We start from the raw sequence: 22412 nt of genomic DNA, 5'->3' as shown, positions 1-22412 counted from the left end.
CTGTGGGTATTTTACATAAAATGGAAAATTCAAGAACAAGGGGTCATGAGCTCAAGCTAAAGGGTAGTAGATTCAGAAGTCATTTGAGGAAGCACTTTTTTAGAAAAAGAGTGATTGATTTATGGAATAAACTTCCTCAAGAGGTAGTAGCAACAAACACTGTGGGGGACTTTAAAAATGCATGGGACAAGCATAGGGCTATCCTACGAACTAGATAAGTTTATACTGTTAGGTAAGGTCGGGCAGACTTGCTGGGCCTATGGCTCTTATCTGCCGTCAATATCTATGTTTCTATGTTTCTATGTTTCTATGAATGGCCATGTTATTGTTGTACTTCTTAAGCATATGTTGCATCTTTTCAGAATTCTGCTTCTTTCTTCTACCAATAATTTTCTTCTTTATCATCAAACAGAAAAGAGGAAGTTGAACGGTTATTTGGACTATTTATACCTATGAACTGTCTTACTGGTCATTCATACTGACCTCTGTCCTCTTATTGGATGTTATTTTACGTTTTTTTCTTTAATTTCTGGCAGTTATTATATTATACTCTTAAAAGCTTTTTACAATAGCATATGTTCACATTTCTAAAGTGAACATTTTATAAGTGAGGCACTAAGATAAGAATTATACAGGAATTGAACAAGGGTGCATATCCTACCCACAATCAAGTATTTTTTATATCTCTTTTTAAAAAAGAGATGGGAATCTGAAGTGGTTTTCCAGCACACTAGTGTTTCTCTTGAGGCTACTACCCATTAACACTAAGGCCTCTAGTTATCAAGCCATCAACCTCAAATACGCTGGAATTCCGCAGCGTATTTGTGGCGAGGCTGATTCGCTGTAGTTATCAAGCACTACAGCCTGGCAAAAGTAGAATATAGTGATGTAAGCAATGATCCGCCGTTCTCAGTCCGACACAGATCGATTCTTACATCCCTCCAGATGTTCCGAACGCAAGTTCGGCACAATTTGACTACTTTTGGGAGGTATCAAAAAAACTAGCAGGTACGCTTGGCACTTTTCCGGCCCAGCGTACCTGGTTTACAATCCGCCGCCCTGGAGGTGGCGGATCCCATAGGAATCAATGGGAGTCTGACCATAGTGAAAGCTCATGTTCGCTGCTGCCCAACATCCCATTGATTCCTATGGGAAGTGTATACACCTAACACCCTAACATGTACCCCGAGTGTAAACACCCCTAATCTGCCCCCCTACACCACCGCAACTAAATAAAGTTATTACCCCCTAAACCGCCGCTCCCAGAGCCCACTGCCACTCTAATAAACTTATTAACCCCTAAACCGCCGTTCCCGGACCCCGCCGCAACTATAATAAATATGTTAACCCCTAAACGGCCGCTCCCGGACCCCGCCGCAACTATAATAAATATGTTAACCCCTAAACCTCTGCTCCCGGAACCCGCCGCAACTATAATAAATATGTTAACCCCTAAACCGCCATCTACATAATACCTATTAACCTCTATCCTGCCCCCCCCTACACCGCCACCACCTATAATAAATTTATTAACCCCTATCCTGCCCCCCCCTACACGGCTGCCACCTATAATAAATTTATTAACCCCTATCCTGCCCCCCCTATACGGCCGCCACCTATAATAAATTTATTAACCCCTATCCTGCCCCCCTACACTGCCACCACTATAATAAAATTATTAACCCCTAAACCTAAGTCTAACCCTAACACCCCCCTAACCTAAATATTAATTGAATACATCTAAATAAATATTATTCTTATTAACTAAATTAATCCTATTTAAAACTAAATACTTACCTGTAAAATAAACCCTAATATAGCTACAATGTAATTAATAATTACATTGTAGCTATTTTAGGATTTATATTTATTTTACAGGTAACTTTTATTTGTTTTAACTAGGTAGAATAGTTATTAAATAGTTATTAACTATTTAATAACTACCTAGCTAAAAGAAATACAAATTTACCTGTAAAATAAATCCTAACCTAAGTTACAATTAAACCTAACACTACACTATCATTAAATAAATTAAATTTATTAACTACAAATACCTACAATTAAATACAATTAAATAAACTAAGTTACAAAAAATAAAAAAAAATAAGTTACAAAAAATAAAAAAATATTACAAGATTTTTAAGCTAATTACACCTAATCTAAGCCCCCTAATAAAATAGCAAAGCCCCCCAAAATAAAAAAATGCCCTACCCTATTCTAAATTACAAACGTTAACAGCTCTATTACCAGCCCTTAAAAGGCCCTTTTGGGGGGCATGCCCCAAAGTAATCAACTCTTTTGCCTGTAAAAAAAAATACAACACCCCCCCAACATTAAAACCCACCACCCACATACCCCTACTTTAACCCACCCAAACCCACCTTAAAAAAACCTAACACTAACCCCCTGAAGATCTCCCTACCTTGAGTCGTCTTCAGCCAGCCGACCACTGATGGAACAGAAGAGGACATCCTTAGCGGCCGAAGTCATCATCCAAGGGGCGCTGAAGAGGTCTTACATCCGATAGAAGTCTTCATCCATGCGTCGTCTTCAAACTTCATCCATCCGGAGTGGAGTGCAGCGGAGCCTTCTTCAAACGAGCCGATGCAGAGCCATCCTCTTCCAACGACGCCTACAAGACGAATGGATATTCCTTTAAGTGACATCAGCCAAGATGGCGTCCCTCGAATTCCGAATGGCTGATAGGATTCTATCAGCCAATTGGAATTAAGGTAGGAAAAATCTGATTAGCTGATCCAATCAGCCAATCAGATTGAGCTCGCATTCCATTGGCTGTTCCGATCAGCCAATAGAACGCAAGCTCAATCTGATTGGCTGATTGGATCAGCAAATCAGATTTTTCCTACCTTAATTCCAATTGGCTGATAGAATCCTATCAGCCAAACGGAATTCGAGAGACGCCATCTTGGATGAAGTCACTTATAGGAATATCCATTCGTCCGGTAGGCGTCATTGTCTATCGGATGGAAGACCTCTTCAGCGCCCCTTGGATGATGACTTCGGCCGCTAAGGATGTCCTCTTCTGTTCCATCGGTGGTCGTCTGGCTGAAGACGACTCAAGGTAGGGAAATCTTCAGGGGGTTAGTGTTAGGTTTTTTTAAGGGGGGTTTGGCTGGGTTGGAGTAGCGGTATGTGGGTGGTGGGTTTTAATGTTGGGGGGGTGTTGTATTTTTTTTTACAGGCAAAAGAGCTGATTACTATTTGGGGCATGCCCCGCAAAAGGCCCTTTTAAGGGCTGGTAATAGAGCTGTTAACTTTTGTAATTTAGAATAGGGTAGGGCATTTTTTTATTTTGGGGGGTTTGTTATTTTATTAGGGGGCTTAGATTAGGTGTAAAAATCTTGTAATATTTTTTAATTTTTGTAACTTACTTTATTTAATTGTATTTAATTGTAGGTATTTGTAGTTAATTAATTTAATTTATTTAATGATAGTGTAGTGTTAGGTTTAATTGTAACTTAGGTTAGGATTTATTTTACAGGTAAATTTGTATTTCTTTTAGCTAGGTAGTTATTAAATAGTTAATAACTATTTAATAACTATTCTACCTAGTTAAAATAAATACAAAGTTACCTGTAAAATAAATATAAATCCTAAAATAGCTACAATGTAATTATTAATTGCATTGTAGCTATATTAGGGTTTATTTTACAGGTAAGTATTTAGTTTTAAATAGGAATAATTTAGTTAATGATAGTGTAGTGTTAGGTGTAATTGTAACTTAGGTTAGTTTTTATTTTACAGGTAAATTTGTCTTTATTTTAACTAGGTAGCTATTAAATAGTTAATAACTATTTAATAGCTTTTGTACCTAGTTAAAATAGATTGAAATTTGCCTGTAAAATAAAAATAAATCCTAAAATAGCTACAATATAATTATTAGTTAGATTGTAGCTATATTAGGGTTTATTTTAAAGGTAAGTATTTAGTTTTAAATAGGATTAATTTAGTTAATAAGAATAATATTTATTTAGATGTATTTAATTAATATTTAAGTTAGGGGGGTGTTAGGGTTAGACTTAGGGTTAGGGGTTAATAATTTTATTATAGTGGTGGCGGTGTAGGGGGGCAGGATAGGGGTTAATATATTTATTATAGGTGGCGGCGATGTAGGGGAGGAGATTAGGGGTTAATAAGTTTAATATAGGTGGCGGCGGGGTCCGGGAGCGGCGGTTTAGGGGTTAAACAATTTATTTAGTTGCAGCGAGGTCCGAGATCCGCAGGATAGGGGTTAATAGATTTATTATGGGTGGCGGCGGTATAGGGGGGCAGGATAGGGGTTAATAGGTATAATGTAGGTGGCGGCGGGGTCCGGGAGCGGCGGTTTAGGGGTTAATACATTTATTATAGTTGCGGCGGGGTCTAGGAGCGGCGGTTTAGGGTTAATAACTTTATTTAGTTGTGGGGGGCTCCGGGGGCGCCGGTATAGGGGGTAGAACAGTATAGTATAGTGTGAGTGCTTAGTGACAGGGGTATTAATAAAGCTGTAGAAAAGCCGAAGAGGAGGAAGATCGATGTGTGATAACTATCACAGTCTGCTGCTCATTGCCCCGTACTTGGTGCGCGACTTTTGGACAGCTTTTTTAATAACTTTGGCGAGCGTATTCAGGTCCACGGCGGCGATGTGAGGCAAGCTTAGGCGGGCTTATTGGGCCGGTGAATGCAAGCAAATTATGAAGCTTGATAACTAGAGGCCTAAGAGTCTGAAAGCGCATAATAAATACCCTTTTTATAAAGACACGGCTCGTCGGGTTCACAGAGGCCGGCACAAGTCTTGTGTACAAGAGAAAGAAAATTCATTTATATATCTTTGGCGGAGTGTGCAAATCTGGCACAGCACAGGGTAAGGCTACATTCCTTTCTGGCAAGTCTTTGCGGATTACAATAGTGCACCACGAAATTAGGTGTTCTTCTTTTGTAAATTCAATTTACCTGGAAGCCAGGGGGTTGTATGCCGGTACAGTTATAGTGCCTTTAAACTAGATTATCAGACAGGCTTATGTCTGGAAGATGGCTAAAATCCCTGTGATTAAGGACTTATCTGTAAATAGACATTATGGATGAATTTATGCATTTGTCTTACTATTATTGACTGCGCAAGGTGTTCTGACTATATAAGTTGAAACTATATGTGCTTAAGTGTATGGTTTAGATTCAGTTTACTTCAGTTATTAAGTAACAGTACTTGTTTAAATGTTGACGCAGGTATACGTTGGATAGAGTATACAAGCCAAAACTATTTTGGGAAGTCACCCTGTGTAGTTAGCTATTCAGGAGAGTTGGATTAAACTATAAATTGGGTAGCTAATTGTGAGCAATCTTTTAGGCTACATGACTTAAATTATAAGTGAGCTCAGCAGTCAAGATGAATTAGGAGAACAGTATATATAGTAAACTGAGCGCAATAATTTCATAGCTATGGACTCCTTTATCCTTTTTGATTAGCTTTCCTTACTACCTGAGTTCTTAGGCAAAGCAAAGCAAAGTATTTGTTTAAAGGTTGATGTTTATACAATGTGTTGAGATTATACAAGCCGAAAACATATTTGTACAACTCCTCTGTTTAGGCAAGTTTTCAGTTGTTTGTAGACGGCTAATTTGGTAACCTGACCCAGTATACAACTTGAAACGGGAGACTCCTACAAGATGAGTTGCGTTTAATAAGTGTAAAGTTAAGGATTCTCCTTTCTTTCCTGATTATTTACTACGGTCATTTTTAGTTATTAATTAAGGCATCAGCTTAAAGGTTGTTTTCTGTATATTGTGTTCATATCATACAAGCTGATATTATAGGTGTTAAAACTTCCTGTATACGTAATTAATTTAGTTTACTAGGGCTCATTTTCTAACTGTGAAGAAAAACCACATAGCTAAGAGACCCTTTTTTCTTTTGTTTCCTTTTTTCCACTATTAGCCAGTAATTTAGGGGCACTTGGGAGTTTTCTTGAAATTGCGTTATTTTTTCACTGCACTTTCACTTTCACACTTTCCATCTTTACACTTTTCTATTTTTTTTACACTTTTTTTTTACACTTTGACACTTCCTTTTGACCCTGCACCTAGGGAAGCAGATCTCCACATTCCACCAGAGGCCCCACGGGGTCCTGGGTGGCTTCTGCACTGACAAAGTCAGTTAGTGGCTCCTTACGGATTCCACTCGATTTACTCTCACACTTACACTGCATTCACACACTCTATGGATAGATTTATTATTAATTTAAAACCTAAATCTCCAATCATGCCGCCCAAAATTAGAGACAGGAAAACAGGAATAACACTGATAATGTTTCTAACCCCTCTCCTTTATCTATGCCTTCAGAGTTACCTACAGCAGAGTCACACGATATAGTAAAACAAATTACAGATCTCATGTTACCACAATTCGATCAGATAAAAACTGATATACTGAATCTTACTCTAAAAATTAAACAGTTCACATATAGACTCAATGAGGTAGAACAGCGTGTCTCTGATTTAGAGGATGCAAACATTCAACAAGAGTTGATTATTAAAGAACAATTCAAATATATAGCAGACATGCAACATAAACTTAATGAGACTGAAGATCGAGCACAACATAACGTGAGATTTATAGGCATCCCAGAAATACAGGGAGTGCAGAATTATTAGGCAAATGAGTATTTTGACCACATCATCCTCTTTATGCATGTTGTCTTACTCCAAGCTGTATAGGCTCGAAAGCCTACTACCAATTAAGCATATTAGGTGATGTGCATCTCTGTAATGAGAAGGGGTGTGGTCTAATGACATCAACACCCTATATCAGGTGTGCATAATTATTAGGCAACTTCCTTTCCTTTGGCAAAATGGGTCAAAAGAAGGACTTGACAGGCTCAGAAAAGTCAAAAATAGTGAGATATCTTGCAGAGGGATGCAGCACTCTTAAAATTGCAAAGCTTCTGAAGCATGATTATCGAACAATCAAGCGTTTCATTCAAAATAGTCAACAGGGTCGTAAGAAGCGTGTGGAAAAACCAAGGCACAAAATAACTGCCCATGAACTGAGAAAAGTCAAGCGTGCAGCTACCAAGATGCCACTTGCCACCAGTTTGGCCATATTTCAGAGCTGCAACATCACTGGAGTGCCCAAAAGCACAAGGTGTGCAATACTCAGAGACATGGCCAAGGTAAGAAAGGCTGAAAGACGACCACCACTGAACAAGACACACAAGCTGAAACGTCAAGACTGGGCCAAGAAATATCTCAAGACTGATTTTCTATGGTTTTATGGACTGATGAAATGAGAGTGAGTCTTGATGGGCCAGATGGATGGGCCCGTGGCTGGATTGGTAAAGGGCAGAGAGCTCCAGTCCGACTCAGACGCCAGCAAGGTGGAGGTGGAGTACTGGTTTGGGCTGGTATCATCAAAGATGAGCTTGTGGGGCCTTTTCGGGTTGAGGATGGAGTCAAGCTCAACTCCCAGTCCTACTGCCAGTTTCTGGAAGACACCTTCTTCAAGCAGTGGTACAGGAAGAAGTCTGCATCCTTCAAGAAAAACATGATTTTCATGCAGGACAATGCTCCATCACACGCGTCCAAGTACTCCACAGCGTGGCTGGCAAGAAAGGGTATAAAAGAAGAAAATCTAATGACATGGCCTCCTTGTTCACCTGATCTGAACCCCATTGAGAACCTGTGGTCCATCATCAAATGTGAGATTTACAAGGAGGGAAAACAGTACACCTCTCTGAACAGTGTCTGGGAGGCTGTGGTTGCTGCTGCACGCAATGTTGATGGTGAACAGATCAAAACACTGACAGAATCCATGGATGGCAGGCTTTTGAGTGTCCTTGCAAAGAAAGGTGGCTATATTGGTCACTGATTTGTTTTTGTTTTGTTTTTGAATGTCAGAAATGTATATTTGTGAATGTTGAGATGTTATATTGGTTTCACTGGTAAAAATAAATAATTGAAATGGGTATATATTTGTTTTTTGTTAAGTTGCCTAATAATTATGCACAGTAATAGTCACCTGCACACACAGATATCCCCCTAAAATAGCTATAACTAAAAACAAACTAAAAACTACTTTCAAAACTATTCAGCTTTGATATTGAGTTTTTTGGGTTCATTGAGAACATGGTTGTTGTTCAATAATAAAATTAATCCTCAAAAATACAACTTGCCTAACAATTCTGCACTCCCTGTACGAATACCAGGACCTACTCAAATTTATTGCCATAACATTACCACAAAGCTTAGGGATTGAATCTTCTTTATTACCTCACACTGTGGAAAGGGTCCACCATATTGGTACACAAAAAACTTTACCTAATGGAATAGCCAAAGTTAGACCTGTAATTGCAAAATTCCTCAATTTCCAGGATAAGCTCAATATCTTGCATCACTATAAACAAAAAATCCCATTTGCAATTGGAGATAAAATTTTAATGTTTCAGAATGTTTCTAACGAGACATCATTAAAAAGGAGAGAAATTACGCCTTTTTGCACCAAAATTAATAAATATTGGCATGAAGGCTACAGTCATATACCCCACAACAATTAAGATTTTTACAGAAAATGATTGTCTGATGTTGAGTAATCTGGAAGAGGTAAAGGAATTTTTAAAAAATAAGGGAATCTCGCTGTAAGACGATGACTTGTGGAAATTTGCTGGAATATTATCTAAAATGTATATGTACCTGCAATATTATATGCAATATTATGAGTCAAGTTACATGGTTCTTTGGATTAGAGACCAGGCGATGCATCAGGCATTTATTGGTTACTTTTTTTGTGGAGTAACTTAGACTTTTTTTTTTTTTCTTCATAAATGAAGAGTTCACAGCTGCATTCATTACTTTTGGGAAATAAGAACCTGGCCACCAGGAGGAGGCAAAGACACCCCAGCCAAAGGCTTAAATACTCCTCCCACTTCCCTCATCCCCCAGTCATTCTTTGCCTTTCTTCCCAGGAGGTTGGCAGAGAAGTGTCAGAAGTTGTTTTTGTCTCTTATGGAGGGTAGTACTCTTCGATATGGGATGGGAGTTTTAAGTAATCCTGTCAGTCTCTCAGTGAGGGCTTGGATGAAAGTTAGAGTCTGGAGATGCAGTAAGAGTCTTTCTGCGAAACCATCCAGACTCATGTTAACAGCTCCTCAAACAATCGGCGTTGTCGAACTTCGCTTCGCTGCCTGCTTTCTTCTCTCAAGTCCATGGCGGAGGCGAGGCTACTATCCATCACACTTGAAGGGCCGTGTTCCTGTTCCACAGCGTAGATTTCGGTAAGTTTAATTTTACTTCTTCATGAATGTACTGTAACTCATTTGTTTTCTGTGAACTAACATGAAAAATACAGGGTCTCAGTGGAACTTCTTTAGTATCTTGGAATCAAGGGTTTAATATCTCCTGAGGGGGATTATTGAACAGGGTTTTTTTTAATCCTGTTTGTTATGTGATTCAACCTGCTTATGTGTAGTGTTAACTGGGCCCGTGGCTTAGAACATAACAATCTGTTGAAGTGACACAACCTTACGGTTGGGCGTGCTTTTGTTGGACTATACGGTTCACCTTTTGACTGAGCGTGTTTACATTCTGGTCTCCCATTTCTGCATTCCTGACTGTGTGGTGATGGACAATTCTAGTCTGCTGGTGTCTGGTACATAGGAGGTGGTGAGTGCCCCAGCCATTGTGGGTGTCAGGTGCCGTTTAAATTGTTTTATATATAGTCCATTTTTGGGTATCCTTGATCCAGTTATGGAGGATACTGATGTTGAGTTTGGTCAACCTTCTGATTCAGATTCTTCATCCTGTGAAGAATGCGAATTGGCCCCATTGACTCAGGTCAGTCAGTTATGTTCTTTAGGCCGTCCTAGAGCACCTAGTTCCTCGGGCTCGGGGATTCAAGAGACTGCTGAGCCATCCACCTTGGGGGGCCCTGTCCTCCGGGAGGCGAGTTCTCTACCACTCCCCACTGCTACACATGCGGGTAACCCAAGTTATGTGTTTCCCTCCACTGAGGGTGGATTATTCCCCCTGGAGGTTGTGGCATGTTTTCGCTTTTACATACTTTTGGCGCTTGCGTGTTTGCAAAGTCCAGATGTTTATTTGCAATTGTGTTAGTGCCAGATTGCCCCAGGTCTCTCGACATCTGGATGGCATGTTAGTGCCAGATTGCCCCAGGTCTCTTGACCTCTGGATGGCATGTACACCCTGCGGGTGTAATTGTTCCTTAGTGTTGTGCCTTTTGTTACAGACGGGCTCACCTTAGTGTTTTACTCAGACACGTTTTTGAGCTGCTTGGGGACCCTATCCTTCTTGGGTATGAGACTCATCAGTCTCCTCATTCGAATGGCTCACCTCCTTAGACATGGGGGATGAAGTAATCTCCTTTAAGTCTTGTTATCGAGATCCTTCCCAGTTTTTGTTGGAAGAACGACCTTCTGTTCTTCTTGGGCGTTGCCTGTTATTTTATTTAATCCGGTTAGGATGGATTCTATTTTCTTTTTCATACTATGTTTCCTGCAGGAACTTAAAACTATCTGGGATTGATACTCGCTGTTTGATTCTAAGGAAGTTGTTCAGGACATGTTACTCCCATGTTTGTCTGTTTTCTCCTCTCTGAGGATTTAGCCAGCTTGGCAGTTATGAACCTGGTTGCAGGCTCGTCCTGATTGGGTTCAGATCTTCTGTCTCGCGGCTTAGTCAGACACGTGGCGCCTATACGCCTTGCTGGTCAGGCGGGAGTGCCGAGTGCTCTTAGCTTTATTTTAGTTTTCTTGTTATTTATTTTACAAGTTTCAGCTAAGCATTCTCAAAAGGACGTGTGGGTCCGTGCGGCTCTCGGGATTGTTTTAGTCTTAAATAGCTGTCTCTCTGGTGACTGGGTCAGTGAATTTTGCTGCGTCACTCTTTGTTGCTCCTGATACCATCGGAGCCTAAAATATTCCTTCCCATGTGGTGGGAAAGAAGAGGTCCTAGTGGTTTTCCACTCATATGGTTCAGGTATTGCCACCCAGGTGGCATCCAAACCCATGTTTTACCATCCTCTGACTTCGAATCTGAGGTGATGTGGAGTCTCGATGTTGCTCTGTTCGGGTGACTTGTCTTCACTGTTCCCCTGGTGTCTGGAGCTCGTGGCTAGCTGGACGTCTAGCTCAGCATTCTAATGCTATGAGGCTACTCTGTACTGTAGCAATCCGAGGGTTGCTAGTATGATCCCCGGCAAGGTCTTCTCAGCCTTTCCTCCTTTCGAGGTTGATAAAATGAGCAGTGCCTTGTGGCCTTTAAGGGGATTAGCCGCACTTTCAAGCACAGTCATGTTAATGTTGCTTGGACGCCTGTTAGCTCTAGTGTCCTTTTATGGCCCTGGCTCTTTGGAATGTTGGGCTCCTGCAAGGGGTGGTCTCTTCCCTTTGGTTCGGGACTTGCAAGGGCTTCTTGCTCTTGTTATGCGGGTTATTCTGGATTTTTTCCCTGGGAGGTCTGTTTTTTTATATCAGACAAGGAATTTATGTTCCTGGAAGATTGTTTAATCTAAACATTTGTGGGGCCCAGGCTTTTTTACCTGATCTTCTGGTTGTCGAGGGTTTTACTCGATGTTTTCTCTTTGTGGATCCTGCTGTGGGATGTTACCGGACCTTAGGATCCTAGGACTGACCTGGAGGATTCCAGTTTCCAGTATACTTGGGCTTAGCCTTTGTTCTGGCTGTTCTGTTTTACAACTTGGCCAGATTTACTGAGAGCCGGGGCTCCTTGGGGGCTTGTCTTGTACTGACGATACGGTTCCCTTGGGACAGCCATCTAATGTGACCTGATGATTGGCTTCCTGCCTAGCAAATGGAAGGTTTGCGGTTGCTCAGCTGTTTCTTTTGTGCCTGGTATGTGTGCTAGCCTGATGGTGTTTAAGGGGTTCTTTCCGTAAGTGCTGCCCCCCCTCTCACTAGCAGGAAGTGTCCATTGTATTGTTTTATTGTTCTTAAAAATACTCTTTTAAAAGTTAAATAAATGAAGGAACAATTATGTTTGGCCTCGTGAAACATAGGTGGGATTACATTACCCCAGAAATGGAAAAAGATTTTAGCACAATTAAAAAAATATACTCCTGATATAGTCTGCCTACAGGAGACACATTTAAAAGAAATAGAACTGATCAAATTAACAACAGGGTGGGTTGGTGAGGTGGTGGGAACCCCTTGTGTTAATAGGAAAAAAGGGGTCGCGTTTCTTTTCAATAAAAGGTTGCAATATAAAATCATACGGGCTGAATTGGACCCAGAGGAAAGATATATCATTCTTCAAATGGAGGTAGAAGGTATGGCATTAACACTATGTAAAATCTATGGCCCAAATAAGTTGGAAAAAACGTATTTTAAAAGGACAATACTTAGCCAAACACAGGAGGAAAGGGATTTGGGGGTAGTAATAGATAACATGCTAAAGATGGGTGAACAATGCAGGGCAACGGCTTCAAAGGCTAATAAGATAATAGCATGTATTAAAAGAGGCATTGATTCAAGGGAGGAAAACATAATTCTGTCACTATATAAAGCCCTGGTAAGACCTCACCTTGAGTATGAAGTGCAGTTCTGGGGACCGATCGCAAAAAAAGATATTACAGAACTAGAAAAAGTTCAGAGAAGGGCCACAAAGCTAATAAGATGATTGGAGAACTTAAGCTATGAGGAGAGGCTAGCCAAACTGGGTCAGTTTTCTTTAGAAAAAAGGTGTTTGAGAGGTGACATGATTGTTTTATATAAATATTTTCAAGGCCCGTATACAGAGATGGCAAAAGCTCTGTTTATTCCAAGAAAATTGTTTGTGACAAGAGGTCACAATTTAAGGTTGGAGGAAAGGAGATTTAATTTCCTGCAACAGAAACATTTTTTCACTGTAAGATCAATACAATTGTGGAACTCATTACCAAAGGAGGTGGTGAATGCCAATACCCTAGATACATTTAAAAATTGTTTGGATACATTTCTGTCTATAAATAAAATTCATAGATATGATTGCTGGTATTAAATGGGTCACCTTTTAGTGGGATTATTTAATCTTAACTGGAGCTTTTTGTAAGTATTTTAGATTTGTATAGGTTGAACTCGATAGACTTCGGTCTTTTTTGAACCTCATCTACTATGTTACTATGTTACACTTGTGAGTCACATTCATATCAAACAATGTCTAGGCTTGATTATTTTTTAATATTCGATCATGCCATAATTACCTTAAATATTAATGCTTTGGTGAAATCTTTGCCTTACAGTCAAATGTTAAGAGTTAAGCGAATAGTGAAAGACAAAGCCCTGGCTTTGCAGAGACTACAGGAGATGGGCATTAGATTTGTGCAGCGTGGTTATCCCCCTGATTTGATTCAGGAGACTATTGATAAGGTGATACAACTACCTGACGAAAGGGTTAATACTGGAAATACCAATAAGAGAAAGGACCCTGACAGGATGGTATTTGTGTCTGAATACAATTCTTGCAGTTCAGAAATACAAAGGATCATTAGGAAACACTGGCATGTTTTGAGTGAGTGTAATCCTGAGGTACTAGCATTCCGCCAACCACCTATGCCATCCTACACTAGACTTCCTAGTTTAAAAGACAAAATTGTTAAGGCTGACGTGGGTTCTAGTAAGAAATCCAAATTGGGGTACATTACTTCAGAAAGAAATGGCTGTTTCCCTTGTCTTAATTGCTCCAGTTGCAATAACATGATAAAATCTGATATATTCATCCACCCCCTTACGGGACAGAAATTTAAAATAAAGGGCTACTACAATTGTAATGCTAATTTTGTTATATATCTAATTAAATGTCCGTGTGGGTTAATTTATATCGGAGAGACGACCCAGAGGGTGAGAGATAGAATAATTCAACATAAATCCAATATTAGGACAGGAGATTTAAAGGCCCCAGTTGCCCACCATTTTTTGAGTAAAGGTCACTCTATTGCACAACTAAGATTTCAAATAATAGACCATATACAGAGCCCTAGACGTGGCGGCAATAGAGAACTGCTTCTCAAAAAACGTGAGGCATTTTGGATCAATAAATTAGATTGCTTAATCCCCAATGGTATGAATAGGGAACTTGATTTAAGTGTATTCCTGTAAAGTAAAAGATTTTTATCTTTATACAATTCCTTTTCTGGCATTTAATTTTATAATTTTATAATTTTATATTTTGACATTTTTGATATCTGCTCTTCAACAAATGTGATTGTTCTCTTTTTTAAAAAAAAATATGTTTTTGTATAATAAAATTGTATGTTTGATATGGGTTAGACCACTAGATGGCAATAGAGGTTAAGAAAAATGTATATCTAAGTAATTAAGGTGAAAGGTGTGGTCTCACCTGACTGATGACTATTTAAAGGTGATTAAGTCTAACAAACATTATGTGAACATGACTAAGGGATAACCACCCGAAACGTCGTTCTATTTTACCTGCTCCTACTATGTGTTTAATAAAGGAACTTTTTATATGAGAAGTGGTGCTGCTGCATTTTTTGAAGATTTTGGATACCTTAAATATTAATGTTAGGAATAATCAGGCATCAGGCAACAGGTTTTTCTTTCCTAGTTATCTTGCCAATAATGATCAGTTTAACACATGGCTGAAATTTAAATGGAAGGAATTTTATTAGCGTAATTATACCCCAGAAATATGAACCTTAATTCTATGGGAAACTTTTAAAGCGGCAATAAGAGGGGAAATTAAGGTGTATTCAAAAACGTAAAATGGTCGCTAGGGTTACGCAACTGGCCAATCAACTACGTAATGCATATAATTCATACATTAGCAACCCTGTACCAAAAATGTGGGAAATTTATCAAGAAAAAAAAGAGAAAAAAAGAGTAAGAGAAGTCTTTATAACACAAAAAATGGCACAAGTAGAACTTAGTACGAAATTTTTTTTTTTTTAGGCATGGGGGTAAACCTGGTAAATTTTTAGCAAATATAATTAAAACAAAAAAAAGGAAATCTCTGAATCTCTCAAAAGCCCATAGGGCAGGATCACTAATATTAAAGAAATGAATGAGTATATTTTGCAATATTTCCAGAAATTGTACTCTACTAATATAATAGATTGTCAAGTTAAGGAGAATTTCTTGAAGAGCACACAAACCCCAAAGTAAAAAGTAAATTAGATTAATTAAATACGCCTATTTCCCTTAAAGTAGTTAACATTACCATTAAGAGAGCAGCGGCTAATAAAGCCGCTGGACCAGATCCGATTCCGGTAGAACTTTATAAATGTCTTTCAGAGGATATTATATCAACATTGGTAAAATTGTTTAATAATTATTACATGGAGGGTATGCCTTGTTCCAGCTACTTTATGGCATCTTTAATATCTCTGATTCCTAAAAAAGGTAAAGATAAAGAAGAGATTAGTTTGTACAGGCCAATTTTGTTACTAAATAGTGACTACAAAATTCTCACAAGCATTATAGCAACTAGGCTTAAATCTATTATTGGACCCCTTATTCATAAAGACCAAGTAGGTTTATGCCTGGTAGAAACTCGTCACGTAATATAAGGAAAATTCTATTGATATTGAATAGCTACCAGGTAAATTCGGGGGAAAGGGGACCTTTCAAAGGGACCAGATGCAGCAATAGATTCAGAAAAGGCCTTCGACTCCATTGCTTGGGATCACTTGCTCACAGTGCTTTCTAGGTTTGGAGTCGAGGGCCCTTTCTTTAATTTTATTCATATAATTCTATATATATAATTCTATAAATACCCAAATGCTGCTATTATTATTGATACCCCTTCATCTAGCTTCCAATTACATAGAGGATCAATGCAAGGTTGCCCTTTGTCCCCTTACTTATTTAACTTGGCTCTTGAACCCCTTGCTATTTGATTAAGACAAGAGATTGAAGGGATCAAAATGGGCACAAGAAAGGTCACAACACTGTTATATGCGGATGACCTATTAGTATTAATGTCCAATACGGGAAGAAATATCCCTTTGTTAATACAATTGTTGAAGGAGTTTAGTGCCTTTTCGGGCTATAAAGTCAACACAGCTAAAACAGAAATTTTTTGATTAAAGAAACTAAAAAACTCATATCAAGGTTCTCAGTTTAAAGAAGCAGTTTAAAGAAGCAAAATAAGCTTTTATGTATCTAGGTATCAAATTATCTAAAGACAGCAATGACTGGAACAGGCTTAATTATTCAAATTTTTGCTAAAATAAATTATGACTTGGAAAACTGGACTAATGTCAAATTAACCTTAACAGGCAAAGTGAATCTAATAAATATGGTGATATTCCCTAAACTCTTCTATGTAATGCAGAATCTACCAATTGTGATAAATCGGAAAGACCTATGTGTATTCAAACAGAAATGTCTCCAATTTTTGTGGGGGAAAAAACGGAGAGCTATTGCTTTTAAAACTTTTTTATTATTTAGGGCCGATGGCGGTCTGGCCCTACCAGACATTGAAATATATAATCTTGTCACTATCATGAAGATAGAATTAGATTGGATAACTGGAAGTAATTATTATGCAGTGCAAGCCCTGGAAGAAAAACTTGTCCACCCATACTCCCTCAAGGCACTACTCCATTGTACAGCTGATAAATGGCCCCTTAAAGCTAGACAATTACCAGTCATCTAAAATGTCATTGTTGTGTGGCAAAAAATATTAAGAAAGATATGTATTAACCCCAGATTTTCCAAACATTTGACCATTATGGGTAATCCTAACTTTACCCCGGCAATAAGTTAGACATTTTTTGGAGATTGAGCCTTAAAGGGATTAAGATATATCTGGCAATTCAAAGAACAAAGATCAGTGAGAAGTAAGTCATTTGCAGATTTAAAACAAGAATTCGGGCTGGCAAATAAATAATTTTTTGCCTTTTTACAGGCCCGACACTACGTTCAAACTCTTGCGTATGACAGTACTGAGGAGGGCACATGGTGTACCCTAGACCCAGTCCTGAACCTGTTTAGAATGGGTAAATACTCTATTTCATTGTTATATAAAACAATTATAAGCTTTTTTGGCCGATTAAAGGTGCAAAAAATTGCACCGTGTAACGATTCTACCTTATGCAAAGTCCCTGATACTTAGTATCTATAGTAGATCACAACTGCTGAATAAGTTTTATCAATATTTTATGTACTTTGTAGCAAATAAAAGTGGTGAATGTATACCAGATATACTCATACACTTCCTATGACTGGAATGTTTGTATATTTCAGTAGTAAGGTAAGGAGTATACCGATAAGTTTGTAAGCTTACTTGTTTTGTGAGCAGGTTGTTTACACTGCACAGCAAAGCTCATCTGGAAACACAGGCTGAGAGATTCTGTAGCGTTCACAGGTGATGTTAGGAGTTCTGCGAGAGGAGGCTGTGTTCCGGTTCTGTGCTGCTACGGGAGACAGGCTGTAAGTTATGATCCAATACCGTGTCAGGCAAAATTGACGACAGAGCATTCGTAGGAGGTCTCAGTATGAGGGCTGAGATCCGGAGCAGCGTGGAGCAGACCTGAAGCTGGAGCGAGAGATCTGGTGCTGACTGCTGCAGAGAGGATTTATAGGGTAATGTTTAATAGTTCCACCTCCAGAGATCATTGGCTGGTAAGGTTCTGACAAACAGGCATGGCAAGTTACATCCGACGTTGTCAAGAATAGCTTTAAACTAGTAGATGCTGCAATACTATCATCGTCGTGGAGGGAATCGCACACTAAATTGGTAAATAGAATTTATATTACTCCAAAAATTAAAGCTCGTTGGGATAAGTCAGGCTTGCAATGTCACAAATGTAAGGCATTAGAGGCAGATATATATCACTGTTTTTGGAGGTGCCCCAAAATAAAGAAATTCTGGTATAAAATAAATTACTGGTCAAATAAAACAAATCAAAATCATTTAAAAAAAATAGACAATCTTGTATTTTTTTTAATAGATGGCCAAAAAGAAATCCATATTAAAAATGTCTGCCAAATCAATGCCATAATTATCAGCTAGATTACAAGTTTTGAGCGCTATAGGAATTTTAACGATCGCCACAAAAGTTATTTCACCTCCCTATAGCGCTGGTATTACAGGTTTTGAAAAAGCAGGCTTGCGCAGGCGAAATGGTTGCGTTGAGCTCCATACCGCACCGAAAACAAGCGCTGCTTTGAAGTGCTCGTGCACGATTTCCCCATAGACATCAATGGGGAGAGCTGGCAAAAAAAAGCCTAACAACTGCGATCGCGGAAACAAAAGCTCCGTAACGCAGCCCCATTGATGTTTATGGGGAAAAATAAAATAATGTTTAAACCTAACACCCTAACATAAACCCTGAGTCTAAACACTCCTAATCTGCTGCCCCCAACATCGCCGCAACCTACATAATGTTATTAACCCCTAATCTGCCACCCCCAACATCGCCCCCACCTACATAATGTTATTAACCCCTAATCTGCCGCCCCCAACATCGCCGCCACCTACATTAAACTATTAACCCCTAATCTGCCACTCCCAATGTCACTGCCACTATACTAAATTTATTAACCCCTAAACCTCTGGCCTCCCACATCACTACCACTAAATATATCCATTAACCCCTAAACCTAACCTTAACGTAACCCTAGCCCTAACATAACCCTAAACCTAACACTAACACCCACTAACTTTAACATAATAAAAATATAGCTAAATTAAATTTATAATTATTAACTAAATAAACCTATTAACCCCTAAACTGCAAGCCCCTCCACTTCACAACAAGCTAAATTAAACTATATTAACCCCTAAACCTAACCCCCCCTAACTTTAACATAAAATAAAATAGAGCTAAACTAAAGTTACAATTATTAACTAAATAATACCTATTTAAAACTAAATACTTACTTACCTGTGAAATAAAACCTAAGCTAGCTACAATGTAACTAATAGTTATATTGTAGCAATCTTAGGTTTTATTTTTATTTCACAGGTAAGTTTGTATTTATTTTAACAAGGTAGACTAGTTAGTAAATAGTTTAACTATTTAATAACAACCTAGTTAAAATAAATACAAATTTACCTGTGAAATAAAACCCTGCCTTACACTAAACCTAAAATTACAAAAAAAAAATAAACACCCTAAACTAAAATAAAATAAATATTTTATCAGCCAATAGGATTAGACCTTCTAAAATCCTATTGGACACCCTAAACACCCTAAACTAAAATAAAATATTTTTTTTTTATCAGCCAGTAGGATTAGAGCTGCTAAAATCCTATTGGCTGTTCCAATCAGCCAATAGGATTGAGCTCTCATCATATTGGTTGATTGGAACAGCCAATAGAATAAGAGCTGCTCAAATCCTATTGTCTGATTGGATCAGCCAATAGGATTTTAGCAGCTCTAATCCTATTGGATGACTGAAATCTTTCAGTCAATAGGAATGCAAGGGACACCATCTTGGATGACGTCACTTGCATTGAAGTTCCAGTTTATGGCGGCGACTGTATGAAGAGGATGCTCCGCGCCGGATGTCTTCAGGATGGACCCTCTCCACGCCGGATGGATGAAGATAGAAGATGCCTTCTGGATGAAGACTTCTTGCCACCTGGATGAGGACTTCGCTGGCTGGATGAAGATCGAAGATTCCGTCTGGACGAAGACTTCTTGCAGGCTGGATGGATTCTTCAAGCGGGACTTCAATAACTGTAAGTGGATCATCGGGGTTAGTGTTAGGTTTTCTTAAGGTTTTTTGGGGTGGGTTTTATTTTTAGTTTAGGGTCTGGGCATGTAAAAGAGCTATATGCCCTTTTAAGGGCAATGCCCATACAAATGCCCTTTTCAGGGCAATGGGGAGCTTAGGTTTTTTTAGATAGTTATTTTATTTTGGGGGGGTGGTTGTGGGGATGGTGGGTTTTACTGTTGGGGGGGTGCTTGTATTTTTTTTTTTACAGGTAAAGAGCTGATTTCTTTGGAGCAATGCCCCACAAAAGGCGTTTTTAAGGGCCATTGGTAGTTTATTGTAGACTAGTTTTTTTAATTTTGGGTGGGCTTTTTTATTTTGATAAGGCTATTAGATTAGGTGTAATTCTTTTTTATTTTTGATAATTTGTTTCTTATTTTTCGTAATTTAGTGTTTTTTTTTGTAATTTAGTTTTTTTTTTAATTAGATACTTTTTGTAATTTTTAGAGTAGTGTTAGGATTTTTTAATGAATAGTTTAGTTTAATTTAATTGGTAGTTAGTTTAATTGTAGTTTAATAATTATCTTAGTTTAATTGTTAGTTTAAAATTAATTTATTTAATTTGACAGGTAAGTTTTAATTTAGTTAAGATAGAGAAATTGTAATTTTAATATAAAGTTAGGGGGTCGTTAGGTTTAGGGGTTAATAGGTTTATTATAGCTGTAACAAATCACCATCAGCACTGTATATCTTTAAAGAAACTTTTATTGGAACAAACTGTCAGCGTCATTTCGAGGTGTTAACCTCTTAATCATGCTAATGATATGATCATTTTACATTGTAACATCAATGTATTAAGCATGTTTTAATGGTGTAGGTGTTTGTATCCACTAGATGGCAGCCTTAGGTCCCTGTGAGGTCAGTTTGGCACCATTGAAAGAGTATTTAAACGTTGTAAAATGATCATATCATTAGCATGATTAAGAGGTTAACACCTCGAAACGTCGCTGACAGTTTGTTCCAATAAAAGTTTCTTTGAAGATATACAGTGCTGATGGCGATTTGTTACATATATGGTTGTTGAGTATTACAGTGATACTCTGCCATTTGTGCACTACATACCCAGCTGTGCTGTAATCCCAACCTTGGTTTATTATAGCGGCGGTGTGGCAGACGGCATATTGGGAGTTAATAATATATAAATAGTGTTTGTGATGCGGGAGGACGGCGGTTTAGGGGTTAATAGGTTTTTTATAGTGGCGACGATGTCAAGGAGCTGCAGAATAGGGGTTAATACATTTTAATAGTGGCGGTAATGTCCGGAGCGGCAAATTAGGGGTTAATAAATTTATTATAGTGTTTGCGATGCGGGAGGGTCTTGGTTTAGGGGTTAATAGGTAGTTTATGAGTGTTAGTGTACTTTTTAACACTTTAGTTATGAGTTTTATGGTACAGCTTTGTAACGTAAAACTAATAACTACTGACTTTAGATGGCGTGTAGGGTGTACCACTCACTTTTTGGTCTCCCAGGCAAACTCGTAATACCGGCGCTATGGGAGTCCCATTGAAAAAGGACTTTTTAAAAAGTGCGGTACTGACGTTGCGTGACAGGCTAAAAGGTGTGCGGTACTCCTATACCTACAAGACTTGAAATAGCAGCTTTAGGGAAAAAGTAGCATTATGGGTCATAACGCTGCTTTTTCAATCATAACGCCAAACTCATAATCTAGCTGTACGGTAGGTAGACTACTGATTTTGAAATATTGGAAATCGAATAACGTCCCCAACTTGATAGAATTCCAACAGAAACTTAAAAATCAAATAATTATGGAGCAAATGGACACCTCAATACAAATGGAAGATCGTAAATATAAGCTTCCCTAAGGAGATACAAAGGCAGTTGATTTCACCTTTTAGAGGTACCAGGTTTCTTGAGTTAGCCATTGCTGATAATAAATTTTCAGTTCTTTAGAAAAGATGGGGAGGGGAAGTGGAAGAGAGATGAGGAGGTGGGGTTATTTTTTTTATTTTTTTGTGTCTCTGTTTTTATTTCTATACGTCTAGTTACGGTAACTAGATATGAAAATTCCCAATTCATATACATATTCTTTTCTTTATTGCAAAAGCAGTTGGGAGTGCCCTTTGAATGATGGAATCCATGTTTAAGGCATTTTATATAAACGGAACTCTCTTTATGAGAGAATATTGTTTTGATATTAAAAATGCTAGATAACCGATTTTGATTTATTTTGTATTATTTATAACTACTGCTTATCTTTGATCTGTATTATGAATTGGTAATCAAATAAAGATGTAAAAAAAAAGGAATTGAACAAGGGTTGGACAAGGGGCAAGACATTAGGCAAGTACTCTTGTAATATTGTGTTTTATGTATCTCATTGTTTCCTTATGCAAATGCTGCTGTAATACTGTGTCTTATGTGTTTAATTGGTTCCCACTTTTGTAAAAATGCTCTATATCTTTATATTCCTTTTTGCTACCTCTTGTTTCTATAACAAACTACTTTATTCAATTACTCCCTCCCCCTCACCACCTGCACTGTTCATTAGCCCATCTCTCTTAAACTCACATTACTTTTGTACTCATGAACTTTATCTATTCCTAAACACTCTCTCTCCCCTCTGCACCTCGTCTCAAAAACAGTCTCATTACTGCAAATCTGTATCTCATGTCACTCTCCCTCTTACTTATACTAGCTGCCGTGCACATCCATGTGTACCGTTCCATAGATTCAGAAAACAATACTCTGGTAACCTTACT

The sequence above is a fragment of the Bombina bombina genome, chromosome 2 (genome assembly GCF_027579735.1).
Source record: "Bombina bombina isolate aBomBom1 chromosome 2, aBomBom1.pri, whole genome shotgun sequence".
NCBI lineage: Eukaryota > Metazoa > Chordata > Amphibia > Anura > Bombinatoridae > Bombina > Bombina bombina.
This window is presented reverse-complemented; position numbering follows the sequence as displayed.